This window comes from Tupaia chinensis, unplaced genomic scaffold (genome assembly GCF_000334495.1).
Source record: "Tupaia chinensis unplaced genomic scaffold, TupChi_1.0 Scaffold000298_1, whole genome shotgun sequence".
In the NCBI taxonomy this organism is placed as follows: Eukaryota; Metazoa; Chordata; class Mammalia; order Scandentia; family Tupaiidae; genus Tupaia; species Tupaia belangeri.
In genome coordinates this window covers 587,231-597,413 of record NW_006159787.1, presented here as the reverse complement: position 1 = coordinate 597,413, position 10,183 = coordinate 587,231, and the positions used below count along the sequence as shown (strand labels likewise).

At 38.0% G+C, this 10,183-nt stretch overlaps 1 protein-coding gene across 24 annotated transcripts in view; it reads left to right on the top strand.

Annotated features, from left to right (window-relative positions):
- The window catches only part of PTPRD (protein tyrosine phosphatase receptor type D), a 457,704-nt gene that overhangs the window by 395,158 nt on the left and 52,363 nt on the right, over positions 1–10,183 (top strand). The window lies entirely within an intron of this gene.

Genomic DNA, 10,183 nt, shown 5'->3' with positions numbered 1-10,183 from the left:
ATTCCTGGATTCCTGAACACCAATTTGGATTGAATTTAAACTAAAAAAAATATAAATGTTATATATCGTGGTGAGCTGTTACTGAAATATATAGCGCTATGATTCAGGAACATTGTTGGTCCTGTTAGCTGCTGACCTGGGAATTCAGTGACTTCTCAGTTTTCAGAAGCCAATTGCAGCAAACATTTTTGAGTGAGCTACCTTTGCTGAGAAAGAGGAAAAGAAAGGAAAGATAGCTTGATATTACACAAGACTCCATGGAGATATCACCAGCAGAGAAAGATAGCTATGAGACATAGGTTCAAGGGGGGACACTTTGCTGTCAGATGCCCAGGTTCAGATCCCAACTCTAGCCCTTACTCGCACGCTAGCAGAATCCATTTTTGCATAGTGAGCCAGTTACTTAAATCCTTCAAGCCTCATTTATCCTTCTGGATAGTGTGATGAAAGGGTTATTGTAGGTATCAGCTGGTGGTCAGTGAGTCCAAACTATTATTATTTGGTAAAAGGTCATAGGTTTTACCATGATAAATTTGCTTTGCTATAAAGTTGCCCGCCAAATAATTCAATGTTCTGAAAGGAAATGCTTCAGATTCCTGTTTCTCTGTGGTTGACATGAATCCTTGTCTATGTCACAACTTCATTGTACATGGGTAATTCTGCCTGCTGCTCTCAGTGTGCTTAGCATATGCACACATTTGTTCAAGTGGAGAATGAAGCTGGGACTATGGGATTCTTTTGCACATTCTTTTCTCCAACACACAATCTCCAGAACTTGCTAATCAATCTTCAAATAGACCAAAATAGACCATTCTGCTACTTTTACTGCAACCGCACCTTGAAGCAATACAATATGAATCATAAGTAAAACATGGGATCTTAAACAAAATTCACGGAAAATGGAATTAAGATTGGAGTTTATTTTGGTCCCAAATTATTTTGCAATCCATGAAGATTTGAAGACTTCCCCATATAGACATGGGGTAACTATAGTGATTGTCACTAAAGATAATGTGTTCTTGACGTTATGTTTCCTTTTGGTTCCATTTTATTTATTTATTTGCTTTCTTATTTAAGTTATGATGTAAAGGAATTCACCCCTTAGAACCACCTGTTTTAAGATGTGTAGCCTGGTCCTAGTTTGCTGTCACTCAGTCCTGAGGTTTATCAGCTAATGCTTATAAATTCACAGTTATTATAGAACAACTCATTAAAGCAGGGCTACTGGCTTCATTAGCATGTGTTAAAAGTTTCCCTGGCCTCTTTTTAGAAACCTGAGGGCATTTGTATGGCTAAAGAAGCCCTTATATGTGGAGTATGGCTTACTCAGGTTGATCATTTAGAAACTTCAAGTTCTTTGATTTTTAAATGTGGCCATTCTCAATTGTGGCCTCGGAAGAATATTAAGCTTTACCAAGAAGACTCTTTACATAGTAAATACATTCTGTTATCAATCCTGAAGTAAAGAGTGTAATTGGAATACGTCTATAAGCTCTATTAAAGTTTATACAGAAATAAAAATAAGGCTAAAAACATGAGATTTTGATGGTGAAGTATAATTGCTGCCTGAGACACAGATCAATTTAAAGCCCTTGTAGAATGTGCTGTGTGATATGTGATACTGTTAGTGGGTTTTATTCCCTAGTTTCCATTTTTACTGCCAGATCCTCTCAAGTTCTGCGTATTTCATTGATTCTGTAGCGAGTCATTCTCATACCCTAGAATGTGGTCTCTAATTGTTTCCATGTTTCATAACATGCCAATAAGCACATGAATTGGTCTGGGCAACCACATGGAGGAAGAAAACATTTGGAAAAAATGAAGCGCTGGTAGTAAAGTAAAATGCATACCGCTTGGATTTCCACCCCAAGGATATTATTTGTGGGCAGCTAGGCCTCATGGTTGTCAGCTTCACTTGAAGAACTAGAGTCTTGAAGGAGGGATTATGCCAAGGTGATTCTGGCCAGGGTAGCTCTATTATTTAGTGGTTATTTATCTACTTTTTTCCCTCCACCTATCAATGTTTGACCATTCTCTCCTGCTTTGTCTCCCATCATGAAGTACCCAAGACAGAGGGAAAATCTTGAGCTTGGCCAATTCTTAAGCTGCCCTGATTAGTGTCTGAGGCTGAGGTGGCTTAATAGTGGATAGATGAGGGCCAGCAGGTGGCATAATGGGGTGCTGGACTCCTACATGGCTGACCACAGTTTGAATCTCAACCCCAGTGGCTTGAAAGTCCTGCATGGCGTGTGTGTGCATGCCCAAAATATGAAGAGGAGAAGGGATTGCAGCATGGCTATCACACCAGGGGATGATTTCTCATTTCCCTTCTCTCTAAATCTGTCTCTCTCCTTTCCAACAGGTGCACATGACTTATGACAAAAACCTAAACAACAACAAAGGAAGTGTTTGGGTGATATTCTGGCTTTCACTTGCCCTCTTTAGCCTGCCACCTTCATTTACTGCAGTAGTTGAGATTCATGGTTGCCTATATTGTTTTTACAAGTTTTATAGTGGCAGTTGATAACGCTCAAAGGGCTATTATTGTGACTATGCATAATGCTATAAAGTTTGGGGAAGAAGGGTGAAATTTTGACACTCGACAAATGGGATACGATTTGAATTATCTTCCAGTGTGGGCTGTGGTGATTGGTATTGAAAGTATAGGGCAGGAAGTGAGGAACTCTGCACTTCATTTCCAAATCTTGTAAAACCCATTTTCCATTCCCAAATAGAGAATCATGCAAATGATAGCATCTGTTGGTCTGGTAGATCAAATGTTTGGGCATAATGACTGTAGTTGTGTATTAGGCCAGAGCATGGAAAATTCCTGCTCCTCGGAATTTTGTTGTTTATACAGTGAATGGAGCCTGGATGTTGTCAAGGCCAGAGGCCCTAGGTGGTGTTGACCTCACTGTGTTAACAGTTTAGGGAAATAGAAAAGCAGTCATATGACACTTGGGTGGTAGAGTTCTTACACCCTACTGACCACTCACTTCTCCTATGTCCTTGGTCTTGAATGTCAACTTTGGTGAGGAACTCCCAGCAGAGAGATCAAAGGTGAGGTGAAGACAGACACATGCACATTATCTTCTGTGGCCAAGAAAGCAATTCTGAGTAAGGAGCAACAAGAAAGGAAATTCTGGTCAAATATTTCTTCTTTTCTTGTAACACAAAATCTTAAGATTCTTTTCAGACTGTACAGTTTTGTGGGGTTAAAATCTGACAGGATCCCGTTGAAGCTTATAAATGGCAGTGTTATTGTTTTCATTGTCCTTATCGGTTTTGGAAAGCCCAGCCTTGGCCAGTGGCAGACTAATTCTTGGCCCCTCTGGTTTGTCAAGGTTCGGTAAGTTTAATGGAGAGCAAATGCTTTCCAAATGCCAGGTCTGTGTCCTTTTCCAAATAGAACTGGAAGCGCCGAAGGCCGTGAACATTTAATTTCTCAAACTGCAGCCTAAAGTGCTGCCTATCTAGGGCAACAGAAACTGCATTTTCCTTAAGCAACTTTAGGAACAGCAGCACAAACATTGCCTTTGGAGTCTGCATGATGTATGGGATTGTTTTTGAAAGTGGTAGATACTTAATGTAAATAGGACACTGGCAACAGAAAGAATGATGCTCATGTTGGCAACCTAAAGAATGTTTGGGTCCTTATCTAGCAGGTTCCACACTCTTGGTTTTCTCTTGTCAGCAAACACAGTGTCAGATAAAAGAAAGAATCCCACCAATTTCTTGCTTTTTGTGAGTTTCTTGGATTTTCTGCCGTTGTTCTCTATCCTACCTTCTCCACACAGAATGGCAACCTACAGATTCTGGCTCAAAACATTCCTGTGAAAGCCAAATTAGAGACACCCTGGCTTAAGTGAAGAGCCATCTTGGGAGAAGAAAATGCACCTTTGCTCCTCATGACTGTGTAAAGCTTTGCTCATGCTCTGCAGTCATGTCTGTACTCTCATCCTGGATTAGGTCATTGCTAAGATTTTAAGAAGAGCAAGTTAATTTGGGTGCTTTCTGGTGTTGAGCATCTAGTGTATGGTTTTGTCTGTTCTCTATCAGCGCAATGTCAGGCAAGGCTGACGTTCAGCTGGTACATACTCATTAGAGTAGTCCTTGATAAAAAGAGTAAAATGCAATGATACTGGCTGGTATACAAATGTCATCTTTTTATTGAAACACTACGTTACCCAATGGTAATGCTTGGAAGTGATGACACTCAAATGTTGTTAGATCAAAGGAAACCATTGAGCAGAACAAGGCAAAGACAGAGGTGCCATAGGGTTATGTGGGCACCTAACTACTCCTCAGGAGTGCTTAGGGCTGAGGTGGATATTCTGAGAACCCAAACCACATGGGAAGAGTTAACATCAGAGTGCTACTTGGCTATGACAAAAGGACACTACACACGGTCATCTTCTGGTTACTACAAAGTGTTGGAATCCAGAGACATAATGACTATCAGAGTAATGGAAAAAGTCATTGGTAAAGTTTAGGGCAGCTCTTTCCGTCAACTTCTAACACAGACACATTAAAGAAAGGGGAATCACTTTTTGTAAATTAATAAATGGTTCAATGAACTGTAAATGGTTTTATGACATAATTTGGTTTATTTAGGGAATAATATTTTAAACTTGATTATAGTATATATGAAAAACTGTTACCATAGTGGTGATTAGATTCTCTAAAGTCACTCTCCTTTCCAATACTCCATTGCCCCTTGATCTTCCACCAAATAGTGGTCAGTAAAGGGAAGAGGAAAAGGGAAAATACACAAGCCAGACGATTTTGCCAGTCAGGAATAGACACAACCAAAAATTAGTGGAAGGTGGAGAATGATACTGTTACTAAAAGAGAATAGAATAATTGAGATGATCTCTGTCCTCATTGTGGAAAATCAAATATTAATAAAATGCTAGAAGACTTAAAATGACCTGAAGAAATAAACAGTATATAATTTTCCTAACCTCTGCAATATATCCTGATATTTACCTAAAACTTTCCTTCTTATAGTGTCCCATATTAAATGGATATTGATTAATGGGAGTCAGTACTTCTTTCTTCTCTAAAATAACTCTGAGTTGTGTTGTCTAATGTTAGTATACTTGCTATCCACTCCTTCAGCAGAATCTGGAGGCTTGAACAACCACTGTGCTCAAACTACTAGATAAGGAATGATTCACAGCCCCTTTTAGCAAGTTTAGGTCCTTTACGTATTGTCTATTCTGAGCCCTACTTAGGCTCAATACTCTGGCCCTAGGCAGACATTTACAAGAATCACATGGCAAATGCATTTTTTATCCATGATGCTAGAACCTCTAAAGGTACTGGTTTGTTGCAGTTGAGTTTTGACACTTTGCTATGCTGCCATGCTCATAAATCTTTATTAAACAGAAATGAGGAGATCTTGTTTTCAGAAAGTTTTAGGCAATTAAAAAAAAAAAACCAACCTAGGTGACATTATTATATAATTTTCCTAACCTCTGCAATATATCCTGATATTTACCTAAAACTTTCCTTCTTATAGTGTCCCATATTAAATGGATATTGATTAATGGGAGTCAGTACTTCTTTCTTCTCTAAAATAACTCTGAGTTGTGTTGTCTAATGTTAGTATACTTGCTATCCACTCCTTCAGCAGAATCTGGAGGCTTGAACAACCACTGTGCTCAAACTACTAGATAAGGAATGATTCACAGCCCCTTTTAGCAAGTTTAGGTCCTTTACGTATTGTCTATTCTGAGCCCTACTTAGGCTCAATACTCTGGCCCTAGGCAGACATTTACAAGAATCACATGGCAAATGCATTTTTTATCCATGATGCTAGAACCTCTAAAGGTACTGGTTTGTTGCAGTTGAGTTTTGACACTTTGCTATGCTGCCATGCTCATAAATCTTTATTAAACAGAAATGAGGAGATCTTGTTTTCAGAAAGTTTTAGGCAATTAAAAAAAAAAAGCCAACCTAGGTGACATTATAATTAATTATAAAGTTAGCTACCACCTGTGGCGTGCCTCTAGCATGCCAAGCACTTCCAAGATAGGCCTATGGGAATAGAAAAGGCCTAAAACAAGAACTTTTTCCAAACCACAGGCAGCAGACCTCCCGCATCAAACCTGACAAGATATTTCCAAAGACAAGGTTTTCTTTTAAATACATGTAGGTGTGTTTCCTCTTTACCTTGACTTGGCTTTTGATGATTTGTCATAAAAAGGTAAAGTACATTGATTCTATAACATAATGTTACCAACGGTCAACCTGTTCTTTACATAATTATAGAAATATGGAAGTTACACCTAAAGGTGGTAAGTTTGTGATAACAAAAAGAAAGAAATGTCTTCCCAAATGTAGCCATAAGTCTGAACTGTCTCATTCAGTTGAGGCCCATGTGAAGCTACTGGGATGTTTCTAACCCACAGACTGGATAACAACTCGGTCCCCTCTGCCACTTCAAGTCTGCATTACATATTCTCTTCTCAGAGCAGAGTGGAGTACAGGTAGATGCAGGGAGTTGACTGGAATCTTGCAACTACCTATTTGAAAAACCAGGAGGTCTAAAGACACCTCTATGCTTATTCATAGTTTAATGGGTTGAGGCAGGAACTGTGTCTCATTTCACCTTTGTGATCCCATAGCTACTAACACCTTGTGGTCTACCTAGAAAGTTCTAAAATTTACATCTGCTGAGATTAATGGCTGCTTCTTTTTTCTAGTTTAGAATGATTTCGTTTATAACAACAACAATCTGGTGCAACCTGATAATCAGTATCATTGAATGCCTGTTGGTGCCAGGTAGTGGATTAAGTGTTTTAGGTGTTATCATTTCACTCCTTACGTAGTCCTGAAATGCCAGAGGCCTTGTCCCCCTTTTACATATGTGGCAGTGAGGCTGCAAATCCTAAAAGTAGAGAAGCAGCTTCTGGTCATCCAGTGAGGGTCAAGCTGACCTTCCAGGAACTAGTCCAAAGACCACTTGTAGACACTTCAAAATCCAGTGGCAAAAGGCAAAAGTCGGTATTTATATTCTGCTTTCTAGTGCATCTATACTCAAGGAACCACCTTCTTTTCTCATCTCTCAGTTTCATGTGTGAAGCCTAACAAATGTTAACTCTAGAAATTCGTTATGAGAGTTTACTCTCAGGGCAGGGTTGGGGGGAGGTGGAGGAAGGGCTGTTGCCAACGTAAAACATTTCAAGAAAAGAAAATAGAGCTAGTTCATTTGCATTAGCTAATTAGAAAAAAATGATTTCTATTGTTCTGTGTCTTCTTGTTTCCTCACCATACTTTATACATAGTCTCTAATCTTGAAATTAGAAATTGTTTAGTGTATGGCTATAAATAAATGAAAGACTTAAAATAATAATCTGTCAGTAAATCTAGGTTATTACGTTTAGCCTTCCAAAATCAAATGAAACCTGTGTAAGCTACTCAGAGAATGAGGTCTAGAAAGGATATGCTGAGGTGTTTACCAGCAGCCAAGGAAAGACTGTATTACTGCTGCTATTCCGATAAACACAAGGAAAGCTTTTAATCCCACCCCTGAGACAGTATGTGTACATGTGAACAAACGTTATTGTATTTATTTTTCATAAGCTCCCTTTTAGAAATATATGCTAAGAAAAAGTGGCAGTGTTTAAATATATTTGCTAAAAAAGAGAAAAAAGGTTCCGATTTTTGGAATTGAATTTGAAGCATTTTAAAACATCTTTTTTTTTTTTGATTAAGAGTAAGATTAAAGCATATTATTTGCATTATTTCCCTCTTTTAGCTAAATATTTTCACAGCATTTACCATTGTAGTAATAATTTGTAGTATTTTCTTTCATAAAGGGGGTCAGAGTCTAAGCCAATAATAGCTGCTGTTTCAAACTTAATGCTGAAGTGTGTGAATAATTAGTGTAGATTTAGTTTTAGGAATAGAGCTGGTTTGTACAGTTATTAAATAGTGGAGTGATTTTCCCAAAAGTTTCCTAAAGGAAATTCAGTCCTTTCTTTTGTCTCCTTTGTCTTACTTACCAAAAATATCAGTTTCAAAGCTAACAGCTTTGAAACATAATTATATTACATTTGGTGTATTGCATTGAAATTACCATATAGATTATTTTGTTGTACTAACATGCTTTTTTGTGTGCACATCTTAGTGTTGTTTGTCCTTGTGACATTTGACCAGTCGATTTGGATTTGAAGATTGTGGTATAGCTGAAACTGTTAAGTAATGACTTTGAGTTTCTCTCTTGATTCTTCAACTTAACTCGTTGCTGGCAGTCTCCCAAATGTTACATTATGACAACGCCAAAGTTACTTTTGTCCTCTGCAGCGGTACCTCAACCTAACATCTATTCCATGGTTTAAAACATGAATTAAGACAGTGCGTTCGGCCTAATTTTCATGATTTTTTTCCATCTGACTCATGGCTGCTTAAGTAGTGTTTCTTTTATTCTGGCGGTAGTCTAATGTCAGATATGACCTAGGTTTTAGCAGATGGTCAGAGAAGGTATAGGTGCCCAACCCAGGTCATTAAATAATCAATATTCTCATTATTTTTCCTTTCTATTGTTATCTTTTTGAGTTGCTCTACTTCCACATCTGATAAGAATGTAAAAATTATAGAGGAATATTCTGTGTACTAGGAAACATGCAAAGTATTTTTTTTAATCCTAGAGTTACAAATTTTCAATCTCATTGTGAACTATTTGTTGTCCAAAAAGTGATGTCTGCATGGTCTCACAGGTGCAACAAAGGCATAGGAATCAAACCTTGTGGATTCAGTTTCTAGCTTACTGCACAGTAAAGTGCTTTTCTTGTGTAGAAAATTGTGTTGAGGATAAAACTTCTCCCTTTATAAAAGGTCCAGTATGTACATGGAAAGAGCCTGACTCCTCAGAGGAGCAGATGCTGTTGCTGTGAAATAGAAAATTACAATATTCATAGAATGCTACTAATATTTATATTATACACAAAAGCAAATAATTAGCTAATAATTCTATTCACTGGACCAAAAAATTCTAGTGTCTATGGAAATAATGCTTATTGCCTTTGTTTAAATTCTAACATCGTGACTCTGTTTTGTTTTTTTTTTTCAAGTAGAAGGCATACTTCCTAACATGCAGTAGTACTTTTTTACCTAGAGAAAGCTTTCTTTACCTAGAGAAATACATTTCCGTGGGTTTTAGTTTAAAATTACTCCCATTTTTCTTTTAATCTGAGATTGAAAGGGTATATATATTCTGATCTGTGGCCTTCCTAGAAAATATAGTGCCATGTTTGTCATTTTTTTCACTTTGCTTTTTAATGCCCAACAGACACTTTCTGTAAATTTGAGGCTTTGTATGATTTAAAATTATTCTTTGTTGCATGTTAAACAAATTGGGTTGAAGATTTTTTTAATGTGCTTTTTTTCTCCATTCCATGTAGAAATTGTAGATTATCCATCTCAAATGAATGAATTTGAAATCATTTAAACTTTGCATGCTCATGTATGACCCTCTGAGACAGTAGGAACAGCGCTTTTTCCCATAGACAACACAGGTTTAATTTGTTTTCAATACTAGTACCATTCATCTTACATTAAAGAAAAATATATATGTTCATGTTGTTTATTATATTTTTTCTAAATAATTATTTATTTTTACTTATTATTGTTTTCTTTTTTTCTTTTTTTTGGGGGGGAGGGGGGAGAGATTTTCACAGTAGGGCGTGTGCACTTGCCAGACAGACAGAGACATAGAGACAGAAAGCGAGAAATCACCCCCCAGGGGGGATGGTCACGCCGCAATCCCTTCTCCTCCATTCTCCTCTTGGGATCTTAGGCACACACGCACACGCGACCGGTGTGAGTTTTAAGCCACCAGGTCCGGGACGCGAACCGCGGTCAACTACGTGGGAGTCCAGCGACATAGCCATTACGCTAACTGCTGGTTCCCATTATCATTATTGTTTTCTTTCAACCTGCTACAGGGTTGCATTAACCGGACAGACAGAGAGAGAGAAAGCAAGCCACCAGGTCCAAGACTTGAACCACAGTTGAGCATGTGGGAATCCAGTGCCTTAACCATCACACCACCTGTTGGCCACTGTTTATTATTCTTTGATAAATATTTTGCTTCTTTAGGCAACTTGCAGCATTTCCAATATTTGGAAATTGTGATGGCTCAAGATCTGTGCCTTTTGAATCTTGATGCATAAAC